Below are 13,570 nucleotides of genomic sequence, written 5' to 3'. Positions count from 1 at the left end.
TATATGCCAATTTTTTCTAAGTCCAATATATCCCAAAAGAAAAACAAAGTACTAGTATATCCTGTAACAATTATAGTAAATATTCATCAGATGTGTCGTATACTTCATCTATTTCTGTATATATGAAATACATATATCTGAATGTCAGTGTATAGAGTCTTATAGCTGTATAGAGTGCTATTACATTTTTCTTAACAGCCATACACAGTACTATCATATTTTTTAAAAAGGAATTTGCAGACTTTAGTGATAGAGAGAATGAAGAAGAGGTGTCATGGAGAAGAAAAATCTGCTTTTTAAAATCTCTGTCTAGTATATAATATAATCATTGGAATGAACAGATACATGAATCAATGAATCTTTGTTGTCTCAAGTTAGAGCAATAATACCTTGAACTCATACTTACTGTCTGGTTTTTACTCAAACTTTCTAATTATAATTTTTGAATAAGGCACAAGCTTTAAAATCCTAATTTAGGCTTTTAAATTAGATAACCTTTCTACAGGACTACATATAACCACTCTATAAGAGGTTAGCTTTGTATCATTACACTGCAAAAAATCAGTTTCCATAAAAAACTTTCTGAATCCTTTTGAACATTAAAAGTTTCTCTTCTAGATTCTTATAAAACTACTATGGCCAATATCTCCAGGGGGGTCCCTGAAGTTCGGGATTAATGAAATCTTTCTGCCCACAATTTTCCTTGACTGTTGGGGTCAAGAGTTTTTAAAAGATGTGTATTTATCATTCTTTATAAAGGGAAAGAAGAGAGACATAATGATTAGCTGCTCTTCAAACCTCTAGAATAACCTGCTTCCTCCCCCCGACTCGCTTCCCATCCCTTCTCCAAGGTAGGGAATGGGAAACGATGTCTGCATCTTTTCTTATTCCACGTCATTGGAATGAGCGTCTGAGCAAACACACTTTCCCTGGTGGAATCCCTCATGAAGACAGACAGCTTGTTTTAAAACAGAAGCTCTGAGAAGAGACCGCCCCAGAAGCCCAGTGCGGGCGGCTGCCGGACGGCTCTCCCTCCCCTCACGGGCTGCCTTTCTTTATCCGTCGTCCGCACATACGCACCCCCGGCCTGCAACGCCGTGAGAGATTTGATAAAAGCAATTTAGGGTCCTTTTACATAGGTCGACGCAATGGATCACATGTTTTAGGAAAGTTCTTTGTTAAAGTACAATTTTCTGTTAACAGGAGGATGTTATTAACTTGCGTGGCGTCCTACCCGGACCTAAAAGTTAACTACGAAATGGACCCACCCCTGATTGTTGTTATTAACCAGGGGTGCTCCTGATGCCACCTGAGGGCAAGCCAGGTTCACCGGCCGGCCGGAGAAGGCCGGGCGTGGTGGCGAGAGCCATCGTCTCTTCCTGGTGATGAGGTGATGAGAAGCGAGCCATCCTGAGAAAGTTCCCGAGGTATTCTTGTGTCTCCCCGGCGTCGCCCCCAGAGGCAGGGCAGACAGAGGGGGGACGGCCAGTGGTGGCCGACACCTGCCGTCAGCCCGCGCGACTGCGAGCGGCTGCCGAAAGCAAACGCGCCAGCAGTAGGCCTGAGAGTCGCCTGGTGGTCCTCCCTCCGCCTCACGGCCCGACCACCCCGGTCTCTTCCCCACCTGCGGCCACCACAGAAATGTACGTTTTGCTCCTATTTTATTTCCAATCCACACGATTCCATCATCAGGACAAAAAAAAACACTACTTACTAGCAGTGGGGGGATCCCAGAGAGAATGACTCCCCACATCCCGGGAGGGGCGGCCATTCCCAGCGTTGACCCTGTCTCTCTGCCACCCTCCCCCCTCCCCCGAGGCTCCCTCCTCCCCCTCTTCCCCACTCCCTGCCTTGGTCAATAGCATCCCTGTGCCCCGAGCTGCTTGGGGCCGCCTTCGACGTCTCCTCAGCTTCTCTCCCGCGAGCGTTCAGCCTCCAGTCTTCTCCCGGTTACCCCCGAGAGGGTTTCTCCCCTTCCCCACCAGCACCGCCATCGGCCCTGCCCAGACGACTGCAGTGGGCTCCCGGCAACCCTCTCGCACTTCGGGCAAACGTGGCGTCTGTCTGTGGACGCGGAAGGTCACCCAGGGCCTGCTGGGCGCCACCAGCTCTGTGCTGCCATAGGACGATGACTCTTCGCTGTGTCGTGGTCACTCCCTCCCCGATAGACAGCGGACCTCAGGGCAGGAAGTGAGGGGGTGTCTCTGTCACTGGCCCAGGACCTGAAACACCGCCAGTGCCTCAGTGCTGCCCACGGGACCAGGACGAGTGGGACATCTGCTTCCCCGCCTCGCTGCGCGCAGACATTGGGCAACGCCCTGCAGGCCAGATGCCGCGACCGAACGCCTCGCCCCGGGGCAGGAGTCTCTTGTCTTCTCTCCTCTGTCATGTCAGCCTCCTCTGTTACCATGCTTGACATAACTGGCTTCTGGAAATCTCCTTTTTCCTCCTTCCCTCTTTCATCTGGGAGCTGGCAGTGATAACTTCCTCGCTGTCTCAAGCTGGACGGCTTCTCCATCTGAGGATGGAGATAAGGAGTGTTGTCAGAACTCTGTAGAGAGGCCAAGTCTTGCCTTACCCGCTCTACCTCCCAGAAAATGGCTCGCTGTTCGCAGAGGCTCCTCCTCATTCAACAGCCCGCCCCCTCCTTTCCTGGCTACATCACTCTCCATCATCCCGGATGTGACTACGCTAGGAAACATCAATGGAGCTCCGACCCGTGTGTGTGTTCCAGGGAAGTGAATGTAAACATGATGGAAGAAGCCGTGTGTGCGTGTGCATGTGTGTGTGCGTGCGTGTGTGTCACGAGCACTCACAGCATAATAGTTAACAGCCCTTACTCAGGCGTCAGCACGTCTGGTTACATCCTGGCTCCCATTTTTACACTAGCTTTGTGACCTCAGGAAATGACTCAAGTGCCTCAGTTTCCTCATACATAAAAATGGGGACGATACAATTTACTTGATGGGATCGCATGGGGATTAAATGGGTTAATATCTGTAAAGTACGCGGTAAGCGTGATCTAAGTGATCGATAAGCTTAAAAACAGTTGCAGGATTTCTTTCATCCTGATGCTTTATTTTACTGCAGCATCTTTTCGGACACCAAGGACAGCTAATAGGGGGCACCGTGTGGGCTGTGCTCAATGTGGGGGACTCTCGACTGCTCTAAAAGGGACCGATATCTGAATTCACGAGTTCAGCACAGCCCTGGAATGTTCTGGAACAACACAGATGGCTTTAGCACAAAAGCAGCACTATGTGAAGAAACTCAGCTCTATACTAACTGAGGGAGGAGGAAATTCAAGGAGTGACGATACACCAATATTCACTGTTTATTCTGTGCCAAGCTCTGGGCTCCGTGCTTCAGATGGTTCGTTTCATTTGCATCTTGTAACCACCCAACGAGGGAAGTAGTATCATTATCCCAGTTCACAGATGAGGACCAACCTGAGGCTTAGGAAGGATAGGCCACCAGCCTGAGGCCAAAGAGGCAAAGACTGGACTCTTCATCTTATTAGCGAACTCGTTTCTATTTCAAAAAATGCGGTCCGAGATTTCCAAGTTAACTGTCATTGTTCCGACATAGATGCTCATGACACATTGGCTGCGGACGACGATGTCCTAGCTCAAGGTCACAGCGGGAAGCTGGCCGTGGCCTCCCTCGTTACCCGCTCAGTATCTCCTCCCGGTCCCGGGGCAGGAATCTCCCGATCAACAACTGCTGGCCGTTGCTAAGAGCTTAAGCCATGAACTTTCTCAAGGGATATTTGTGCTTTAATTGAAAAACTGACGATGCCTCCGAGAACCAAAGGAATGATGATACATAACGGGAGCCCAGACACTCTTAGGAGCAACGAGGGCGATTTAATTGAGGAGGCCTCCCTGGAGCCCTTCGACCATCCCAGCCCGGCAACCCTGACGGCACACGGTTATGTGAGAAAATATTGTAATTGCACTGAGTAATTTCAGTAACTCCCCTCCTGATGAGACCTTGGCCTAAGCGGTTTTTACTGCAAAGTACACATGGTTGTAAACCGTATCTATCTCCTCAGTCGGTGTGACTTCTCCCTCAAGCCTACTTAGGCCGGCTTAACGAAACAAAAGTCAGAAAAAGCAAAAACGTCCTGTGCCAACGTGTGTAAGGTGGCTGACGCCGATGTAGATACAAACGTGGGGACTCCTGCATGGTGAGGGGCAGATCTGCACACAGAGGGCAGAGGGTCACCTAGATCCAAAGGTGACATGAAAGGCCCCCCTCACCCTCGAAGGAAAAGAGAGGCTCAAAAACCTGAGCTTCATATAAAACGTGGAGACAGGTCTGTCTGTCTTTTCTCTTTTCACCTTCGGCTGCCCCCATTTCTAGGGCCGCCCTAACAGACGAGCTCAAACTGTGGGGGGCGGGGGGGAGCTTTTGACCGCAGAAATTCACCACGGCGTAGTTCTGGAGGCCGGAAGTCTGACGCCGAAGCGTGAGCAGGGGCGTGGTCTCTGCCAAGCCCCCTCGGGGGGCCCTTCGCCATGCTTTCCTCTTGGCCTGCAGGGGCTGCCTGCAGTCCTGGGCGATCCTTGGCTCACAGAGGCCTCACTCCAGCCTCTGCCTCTGTCGTCACACGGCGTTCTCCCCGGAGGTCTCTGTCCCTGGGTCCCTTCTCTTCCCGTGAGGACACCGATCACATTGGATGAGAGCCCTCCCTAAACGGCCTCGCCTGAACTCGGTTTCATCTGCAAAGATCCCCTCTGCAAATAGAACAAGGTCACGTCCACAGGTACAGGAGTGAGGACTTCGACACAGCTTTTGAGGAGGCGCGATTCAACCCACGCGACCTCTCACCACCAAATCCCGTCCCTTCCACTTTACGACTCTGGTCTCTTTGGACACTTATTTTGTTGATTCAGGATTCTCCCGTTTTCCCAGTTCCTTTTCTACTTCTCTCTGGATGTAAATCCCAGGAGGGTGCCGGAGGTGGGGGCGGCAAGGTATTCTTGAGAAGCAGGGCAAAACCCGCCTGGGCGTGAGAGGCACCTGATGGGCGTGCCTGCCTCGGTTCGCCCTGGGTCCATCTTGCCTGGACTTGAACATCGACCTTGGCCTTTACAACCAATGCTGCCTTCACGGGTCACGCCTTGGAATCCCATCAACAGGGCTCCATGGGCGGTGTCCACCTTATCTCAACCCAGAGGCTCCTTGCGGCCAGCTGGGCCATTTTCAGCCCAGCTCTGTGCCTTGCTTTGGGGAACAGACAGGCTTCGCAAGTCCCTGTCCCTTTGCGCTTGGGGTGCACAGAACCTGAGAGCCGTCCTCTGACACTCAGGCTAGCACTGGATTATTTTATTTTTATTTTTTCTCTTTTCTCTTCACTGCTCCACTGGACGGGGGCTTTTCAAAGAGGCTCAAAGTCTCTGCGGTGGGCTCAGCCCGAGGGACTCCACTGTTTATTTTATTTCCATCCCCAGGGACAAGGCCCAAGAAGCAGCGAGCAGAACCCTGCACAGCAACTGGCCGAATTCCTCTCATTCTCCCACTTCTCAGCTCCAGGTCTATCTGCTCCAGCCCGGGAGAGGTGTTTATGTCCTTCCCTGGGTGTGTGCGTGCGTGTGTGTAATGAAGTCTTGAGTGGCTTGAGTGTGACAAGTCCCGCCAATAAACTTGGATATGTAAGTTCAGGCTTTTATATTTACATTTAGGCGCTGCGGTTTACCTAATTTGGCACACGCCCCAGCACGGCTCCTGTGTGGGGCTCTAATTTTAGAGCAAGGGCTACAGATTTAGGGCCAAGAATTTGGTAATGGGGAAAACACAAGACTCCTATTCAAGCGACATTTGCAATGTTACTCGCACAGAGAAATCTTTCTTGGAAAACGTCTTACTTTCCAATCCTTTTATTGAGACTCCGTTTGAAAGTCTCGCCTGTGGGTTCCCAACCTGTGAGCTGAAACATTCTTCTGCAACATTTTGATAAAATAGCGTGCTATCGAGAACTAGAAACCATTGCATTTTCCATTCGCTCTACCGTCACATAGTCATTTAGTCCTTCATTCATCAAGTCAAAAAAAAAAAAAACGTAGCAGCCACAGCAGAGTCCCTGGAAATATAAAAAAACATGGTTCCTGCCTGAGAGGAAGTTCTAGTCTAGACTGATGAGTATGAGGTTGATCGAACTGCAGACCATTCTGGGGGCCGAGGGGGGTAGGCAGCTCAGCCTGATACCTAGCACCCTATCATGCAAGAGGAAAGCAAATGAACCCAGCCTCAGGGTTCAGAGTCAGCCCTTCCCCACCAGTCTGGTGGATTCTGGATGGATAGAGCCCTGGCTGGATGCCAAAGTGGCACGACTCTACCCGAAGGTGTGTTTGAGTCACCGTGAGAAAGGACATTGGGGATAGTTTGCAAAACATCACCTTGCAGCAGAGCCTCGTTCACAGGGAAAGAGGAAATTACGTCGTATTTCAAAGCATAGTTTCGCGACACGATCGCCATCGCCAGATGTTCTTTGGGGCTTTCTTCCTTCGTGCGGCTTTGTTTTCCGATTACTGCAAAAATACACGGGCATTATTTAGGCGAAAGAGATATGTGTGGCTGTTGCATTGAGGGGCTGTGGGAAGACGGTGGCGTTGGGAGGAGGGAATATTCCAGATGATGAGACGACACGCGAACAGCCTGCATTTAGATTCTCTGCCCCTGTCCTCGCTGAAGAGACGCGTTCGGATCCGGCACCATCAAGTGAGGGTCAAAATAAACACACGGGCTCTGGTGCGTGAAAGCCGTGCTCACCCGCGCGGTCAGGATCAACAAAGGTGACTGTCCAATTAGCAGTGTTGTCTGACTCAGCAGCAGCAGCTCATCACAATCAGGAGCTCCGGAGTCCGAGGGAGATGATGAGGATCCTGCTTCCATTCCTGTCTCGCTGTCGGCGGTGGGAGGGTGATCACTCCGTCGTCCTCTGGCCACGGTTTCATCATGCACCCAGCGGGGACAGTCCCCCTCATGCGGTCGTGGTGGAGTTGCCCATGTGGTGTTCACACACTGGCCTGCCTGTGAGTTACGTTCTGTGTTACTATTGCTACAATTTAAATACCTAATCTTCTGAAATTACAATTGGCGTTATATGAAATTTATGGAAAATGTGGAATTTTGAGAGCTCTGACGCATTTCGGAGATGATATTTTTTTTCTTTTTTTAGGCCATGCAACCCTTGGTTGACCTCACAGATTGCGAGGACCTTGTCAGCTTACAATCCCTTATTTTTTAATTTTTACACCTACAGCACCTGGTCTATCCTAGGTGGTCTCCCATCCAAATACTAACCAGGCCCGACCCTGCTTAGCTTCCGAGACCAGACGGGATCGGGCTTGTTCAGGGCAGCACGGCCGTAGACCTGATTTTTCCGTGTAAAACTACACTGGCCGACGCCAGCTTTTAACAACTGTGCCACCCGGGACTGCGCATCGTAGTTTCCAGACTCATCTGTAAAAGTGTGGAGCAGCCACAAGAATCAGATGCAACTCTGCCTTCGATACCAATGTCTCTCCCACACATGTGTTTTACACTTTCCCCAGCAGTCCAGTTTGAGTCTTTTTGGGGAAAAAAAGCTCCCGCGTTTATAAGAAATTAACCATTTACCATGTAGTAAGAACACACTGGAAAGAAGCAGTCAGGGTTTCCATTTTCCAGGGAACTTACTCAAAGGTCTGAGATGAGAAACAGGAAGTGTGAGTGACTGGGAGCCCCGAGGGGGGCCACGAGCAGGCTCTCGTGGGGCCTCCCACCCCCAGGGAGGCTGGAAGCCGCGTTTTGCTCCCGCAGTGCAGTTTCTTCCTCACAGACGCAACGGGGTGTCTCATGAACTAATTATCAATCAGTTCGCTTTCCTGCCGACCTGCTGGAGAAAGTGCTTCTCGCTGCCCCGACGGACAGGAGACTTTCCCGCCTCCCGGAGTCCCACGCGCGGTTCTGCTCGCCCTTACACTTGCGCTGCCAATTCTCTGGTGTTACTTCACGTGAACGATGACGTGAAAGGAATTTCTCAAGCTGTTTTAACTCGGTAATCGGGACAGACGAGATCCTCCGTGGCAGGAGCATGCTGGAGGGAGTCTGGACGGGTCTTTTTAAACTTGTACAGATAAGGAATGGCATTCGGGACCTGCCGTCTCACGTCTGAGGACAGGGAAGGGGCCTTCCAACCTCACTCATGGCCTCGTCATACAAAACAAGTGCGGACTCAGTAGGTGTCTTCTGTGAGAGAAAAAATTTGCACGTTTATGGTGACTCCTCTGTGAATCTTCATTTAAAATTCTTTCAGATAGTGTGAAATGAACAATAACTGAGTAGAAGAGCTTCAAGATAGATAGAGTTCTCTCCTGAGAATGAAACTGATGATGAAGATGAATCCAGATACCTTTCTTTCCCTTAAATACAAGAGACAGGTGAAAACTCATGAATCCAGGGAAACTCTTAGTTGAGAACATTTTAAGTCCTGTCGACAGAGCAAGGAGAGTTTTTGAAATACAATAACCCTTTCATGACTCTTGTCATTAAAAACGTTTTCAGATAATTAGGGAGAAAACGAGTTGGACATATTCTCTCGAAAGGAAGGTTCTTCACCCACTGCCATCCTCTGAAAGCTATTTACGAAAACAGGAAATGAATCAGTATACATTTATTATCTGGGACAGTGTAGGTGTTATAAAATGACCATGAGCATCTCCATCACTAGAGATTCAAAACTAAAAAAATATTCCATCTCTTTGACCTTGTTCCCAGGAAATATTATTACGGATCTTGGGAAAGGCTAAAACATAGACATAGCTATAGTTTTTGGCTTGTCTGTTTTTTGTTTGTTTGTTTGCTCAAGTGGATTTATCTTTCAAAACCTTAAGTTTGAAATTTAAGCGACTAGATATGGTTCATAAAAAAAAAAAAGCTAGTCTTCTTTTTTTGGCCACATAAGCCTTTCAGGGGCACTTGCCTCCAACTGAAAAAGGTGTCAATGGACTACTTCGGGTAAAATGTACTGATTTTAGTAGAGGGAAAACCATATGCAGTCAAGGTACTGATAATTCCCACGTCTTCGACATGAAGTCCTGTCTTGGAATACACCGGACACTCCTAGGTGTACACGAAATGAATTAATAATGAATGACTTAAAGATGATGAACTCAATCACTGCTTATCAGAAGAAAGAAGAACATTATTCAACAGGAGGAGGAGGAGAAGAGAAAATAATTAGAATTAGTCTGAAGGCATAATTTACTTAGGACATGTTTCCATTTTCCTAATTCTATTTCTTCTTACTCTCTTGTGTTTAATTTCCTCATGGCCAATGTGTGCAGAGTGTGTGGAAAGGTGGCCTGGACAGCAAAAGAAGGGGACGGGCCGCCCATTGCAGGTACTTGCTCAGTGTGTTCACATTAAATAAAAAACTATTCGAAGATCATTAAGTCCCACCCCTCATGTTGCAGATGAGGAGAGTGTGAAATCAAATGACTTGATTAAGGTCCTTGGCACAGTCAGTTAAATATAAGCAATATCATATCATTATTTATTGATTTTGAGCGCAGGGAGAAGCTATGCGATACCAAATAAAACTTATCATAGACCTCTCTGAAATCATTTCCCCCGCCTCCACACATTGAATTGGGTTTGTTTGGCTTGACCAATTGATTGATTGCTTTTGCATTGATTTTGACAAGAACATCCCCAAAATAATGTTGTTAAATTTTATCTTGCACAAAAATGACTTGGGGAATGCCTGTCCAATACATATATATTTTTTGACCTCAACTCCTGAGATTCTAATTCTACTGATCTAAAGTGAGGCTAAAGAGTCTGAATTTTGTCAATGGCCACGGCACCCTGAACAAGCCTGATCCCATCTGACCTCAGAACCTAAGCAGGGTCGGGCTTGGTTAGTACTTGGACGAGAGACCACCTAGGAAGACCAGGTGCTGTCGACATAAAAAATTTTTAAAAGGGATCGTAAGCTGACAAAGTCCTTGCAATCTGTGAGGTCAACCAAGGGTTGCCTTAATCATTTCTTTTTCTTAACCATTTGACACTTTGTGAAAGTCAAGTTCACAAGACCAAGCTAAATGTCACGCTCTTAACATGAGGAAAAGACCAAGGGACACAACAAAGATTTAAGATGCTCCACGAGGAAAGGAGCCAGGCTAGTTTCATCTTGCTCACAGTGGTGTCCCTAGCATCCCACATTTGCTCTGCACACAGTAGGTGCGCGGTAACATGATGATGATAAATGAATCCAACGCAAAGGAATATGAAATAGAATGAACACTTGGGTAATGTTTCTGTATGAATAAACACCAAATACTTGTAATTATAAAACTGACCAATCCTTTACTAAGAAAACGAGAATTCGTACGTTTAAGAATGATCAACTGCAGGTCTGGGAGGAAATGGAAGGCAAGAAATCCAATGCGTGAGAGGAAATTTAACTTTTCTTCCGAGAGAGGAAATTTAACTTTTCTTCCTGGGATCTGTCTATGTTTCTAATTCCTTAACGTTTCCATTACTCTAAACCACAGCTTTCTGCAAGGCTCAGTGTATTTTAATTAAACTCCAAGGATGGACACAGATTTTCCAAACTTCCTACTGGTTCGTACCAGTACGCTTCAAAGCAGGGTTTGAAGAAAACAGTGAGGAGAGGGTGGGCAATGTTCTCCAACTCATTAGAAGTTTGCGTTACCCTCACACAAAACAGAGCCACAGAAAAATGGTGCCAAGAATCATCCTGAGTGCATAGATGGCACTTAGCAATGACCATGTCCTTGCCCTCTGGGATTGGCGTTTTGTTCTTTAGTTGCCAGTTTTGTGTCCACAAAGTCGAGCTCTGCCTGTGTGACTCAGGCTATGGAAATGCTTAACTTGGCAACCAGTATGGGTATTCCCCGCACAGGCCTCAGCAGAAGTCCAGGCGAACTATGAAGGCCAGCACTTGTATCCCTCCCCTGGTGCCCTCTGTAATGGTACCAGTGGCCCTTGCCAGGAGCCCCAGTGGAAGGTGGAGGCTGGAAGGGAAAACCGTGTCCTGAGCTAAACTCTGCTCAGAGAGGTAGCATTACGAAACTACGAAACTGGACGATGGATGGCAGGCAAACTCACTTTCCCTCTCCTCCTTCCTCTCCTCTCTGCCTGCCTCTCCCTCTCTCTCTCTCTCTGCCTCTCCCTCCTCTCTCTCTCTGCCTCTCCCTCTCTCTCTCTGCCTCTCCCTCTCTCTCTCTCTGCCTCTCCCTCTCTCTCTCTCTGCCTCTCCCTCTCTCTCTCTCTCTCTGCCTCTCTCTCTCTCTCTCTCTCTCTCTCTCTCTTTCTTACTTTCTTCTTTCTCTGTGGGTCTCATGTCAAAGTAAAAGGATCAAAAATCTCAAACATTCAGCTAGCAGAGGTTTCTGGGGGCAGCACTGGCCTCCTCCCAACTCAGCCTCTTTGCTTTCGGTGTAAGAGACACAGGTAGTTATCAAGAGGAAATATAAAGAAACGAAGAGAAGCATACGATAACTAACCCTCGCAGAGCAGCTGCCGTTACACTGTAATCTGAAAAATGTCACCTGGCAGGAAGGAACGTGCGTCGTCTGTGCAGGTGATGCGTGTGTCAGCCACGGTATCAGGTAGTAGCCTTGGCCACTGCGTAACACCCGACGAGGGTGGCAAGATAATCTTGGTTCGGGCCATCGAGCCGTATGATACTTGATATACGCGCTATAAATGACTTTTGGACTCTGAACACAATTATGGTATTCGCTGAGACTGCCAACTTTAATATGTAAATAAGAAAAATATACGGAGTTTAAATATTAAATTTCTTGGGCAACCCCCTGTAAAGTGGACCGAGAAATTAATTTTCGGTCTGCATCCACTTATTTCACAAAGAAGAGAGTGTCTCGGCTAAGGAGGTGTCTGTCGAAGGCCGGAAACGGCTTGGTCCCCATGGATGCACCTGCGAACTAGATGGCCGCATTCCAGCCCCAGGGCCGCAAAGTCAAAGTCCAGGAAGCGAGCCGATACCCGTATTCTAGTCCTGTTTTCGAATTCCCAGGTCGGCATTTGCTGGTGAGTCGTAAAGGGGAATTCAAGCCTCGGGAACAGGTCCAGGCTTGCTGCCACTTCGGTGTTTCCGAGTCATTCTGTCCCTGAGTTTCCATCATCTCAAATCGTCCTCGGCGTCACGGCTCTGCTGCCTGGGAATCCGTGCACTGACCCGTGCTGGCAAATGCCAAGCGCTCCGTCCGGGAAATCGTCATCCGCATGAGTCACGCGCACGTCCTGAGCCCCGTCGAGCATTAAAGGGATGGATGCCTTGCTGAGCAACGTCGCGTTCGTCAGCATTAATCTCAGGTAATCCGAGTTGGCAGTCAAAAGCATACTTTTCAATAGGCAAGCCGACTTTTCTCCAGTTAAATCATTGGGAGAATGGATCACCAGCTTCTGGGAAATGCCATTTGCGAGAAGCTGAGCTGGAGAGGCCACGGGCATTTAGCGGCGTGAGCCGCCTGCCCGGAACACGCTCCATCCCCATGTGCACGTGGCCGGCGAGCAGAACGTCAGCGCTTCCGCGGCCTCCTCGGCCATCTCCGCCCGATCCCAGCCACCCGCAGGCTCAGAAAGCCTGGTCCACCTTGCTGTCCTAGAAGGAGGACCGAGAAGCACTGCAGTGACAAAGGACAGGTTCGGTGAGTGTGTGCTCAGCGGATATAAAATGAAGAAGAAATCCAGACCGTGAGTTCTTGGAGATCATAATTCAGTTGAGAGGAGATGAGATGTCACTTACACCCATGACTGTGTAAGTGACACTGCCTAGTACCAGGTGACAATCTCCCAAAAAGACAGGACTGGGCCTTGAGGAGGGAGAGATGGGCCTGGCGAAGGGGCACGGGGAAGGGGGTGCAGGGGTCCCACGGGAGGCATCGGGAGGGACGGACCTTTGAAGCGGAGGTCACGCGGGGACACGACGTGCCCTGAAGGCCAAGGTCGGGACTGGCCTGTCCACTCTTGGGCAACAGAGAACGTCGAAGGTTTCTGAAGAAGGGCGAAGACGACACGATGCTTAAGGAGGATTAGTGCAGAGTCCGTGCTAGCCGGGGGGGAGGCAGGAGGCTGGCGGCAGGTAGGGCCGCGGGACGCCGGCGGTCCGCGGTGTCACGTGGTGCCATGTGTGTGCGTGTGTGTGTGCCCGGGTGTGCTCGGGGCGACCCACTGGGGTGTGAGGAGAGGCTATCGGAATTCTTACTTGTGTTTACTTTCTTAAATTCTCATCTTTTCGAGTGCGTATTTTATGTATTTTAAATGAACACATTCGTTTAACGGAAAGTTAGTTTAATAGAAAACGGTGCCTCCCTCCCGCCCCAATTTAAATGTTGAAGCTCTAGTGCTTAATGTACTCGAAGATGAAGCCTGAAGGAGGTAATAAGGGTTAAATAGGATCGTAAGTCTGCGGCCTTATTTTGATAGACCCGGTGTCCCATAAAAAGGAAAAAAAAAAAAAAACAGGACATCTCCACACACCTATCCCTCCGCACGCCACCCCCCGCCCCATGGTCAGAAAAGACACCGTGTG

The 13,570-nt window shown here is 49.0% G+C and overlaps 2 protein-coding genes and 2 pseudogenes across 3 annotated transcripts in view; 1 reads left to right on the top strand and 3 right to left on the bottom strand.

Annotated features, from left to right (window-relative positions):
* SCAF8 (SR-related CTD associated factor 8) overlaps positions 1-13,570 on the bottom strand; it is a 190,745-nt gene that overhangs the window by 5,149 nt on the left and 172,026 nt on the right. Inside the window, exon 23 of one of the 2 annotated variants that reach the window (XR_004951418.1) lies at positions 1,893-2,518. The exons of the other annotated variant lie outside the window; for it this stretch is intronic. The gene's annotated coding sequence lies outside the window, so the exon portion shown is untranslated. Of the gene's footprint in view, positions 1-1,892; positions 2,519-13,570 lie in introns of those variants that run through there. 2 annotated transcript variants of the gene reach the window in all.
* Positions 1-13,570, bottom strand: part of TIAM2 (TIAM Rac1 associated GEF 2) — a 217,719-nt gene that overhangs the window by 196,848 nt on the left and 7,301 nt on the right. The window lies entirely within an intron of this gene.
* LOC118606719 lies at positions 7,259-7,378 on the bottom strand (annotated as a pseudogene).
* Positions 9,838-9,956, top strand: LOC118607204 (annotated as a pseudogene).

This window comes from Rousettus aegyptiacus, unplaced genomic scaffold (genome assembly GCF_014176215.1).
Source record: "Rousettus aegyptiacus isolate mRouAeg1 unplaced genomic scaffold, mRouAeg1.p scaffold_m13_p_1, whole genome shotgun sequence".
NCBI classification, from domain to species: domain Eukaryota; kingdom Metazoa; phylum Chordata; class Mammalia; order Chiroptera; family Pteropodidae; genus Rousettus; species Rousettus aegyptiacus.
This window is presented reverse-complemented; position numbering and strand designations above follow the sequence as displayed.